This window comes from Mauremys reevesii, linkage group 14 (assembly GCF_016161935.1).
Source record: "Mauremys reevesii isolate NIE-2019 linkage group 14, ASM1616193v1, whole genome shotgun sequence".
Taxonomy (NCBI): Eukaryota; Metazoa; Chordata; order Testudines; family Geoemydidae; genus Mauremys; species Mauremys reevesii.
In genome coordinates this window covers 8609832-8610933 of record NC_052636.1, presented here as the reverse complement: position 1 = coordinate 8610933, position 1102 = coordinate 8609832, and positions in this window count along the sequence as shown.

Below are 1102 nucleotides of genomic sequence, written 5' to 3'. Positions count from 1 at the left end.
TAGGCGGATATGAATACAGGCTTCTTTATTGCGTTACTTCTTCCCCTTGACCCAACTATCGAGTAAGCACTGGATTACTTACATCACATGCCTTTTATCTAAGTTTGTATGTAAACACCCATCCGTTACAACACCCCAAAACCCCTTATTAAGTAGTAGAAACGCTCATACAATTAGTATACCCACCCCTATCCACTGTCACAGTATTACACATCTCATAGAGGCATTTTTACCTTGAAAATACCGTTCTTTGCAATAACGTGTTGCCACAAATTTCCCTAAACAGCAGTTCTCAGGGTATGGGGGAAGGGTCAATGAGCAGTTCTCGGGGAGGGAGGAAGGGGCCATAAGCCAGGGCTTGTTTATGTAGCTGGGAAAGGAAGGGAGGGGGAGATAACATTTCTTTTACTTTCTTTCACACAAAGGACATTCATTCCAGCAACTACACTTCTCATGCAGCTGCATCAATGTCAATTCTTACAAGCAACAGAGAAAGGAAAAATATGGCAACTTATTTGTTAAGCAAAGAATTACTGCCTGCTTATGCCTTTGTCCCCAATGCATGTCAGCACATTAGCAGCTTCCCAGCTGTTTTACTGAACCCTAACGTATTCCAACAATTCTAAGTGATAGCAAACAGATCAAAGCAGATTACTTAGCAGATAACCAAAAACTCAAACTAAGCCTAACATACTAGATGGATAGAATTTGAATTAGCAGTTTCTCACCCTGACTGATGCTACAAGCAGTCCCCCAAGTTTCCATACACAAGCTAGAAATCCCTTTATCCTGGGACCACCAGTTCCCCCAGTTCAGTCTTTGTTCCTCAAATGTTTCCAGGAGTTCTCTTGTGTGGGGAATGAGGCCAAGAGATGATGTCACACCCACCTTATGTAGCTTTTCCATATGGCGGGAACCCTTTGTTCCAAACTCAGTTCCCAGTCCAGTTTGTGGAAAAATACAGGTACCAAAATGGAGTTCGTTGTCATGTGGTCTAGTCACATGTCCTAGCATGTCCTGCTGAGTCATAGTAGCCATGACTCATAGGTTGGCTGAAACAATCACAGGAAGGCTAAGCTCTTCCACAGTCCATTGTCTTTGT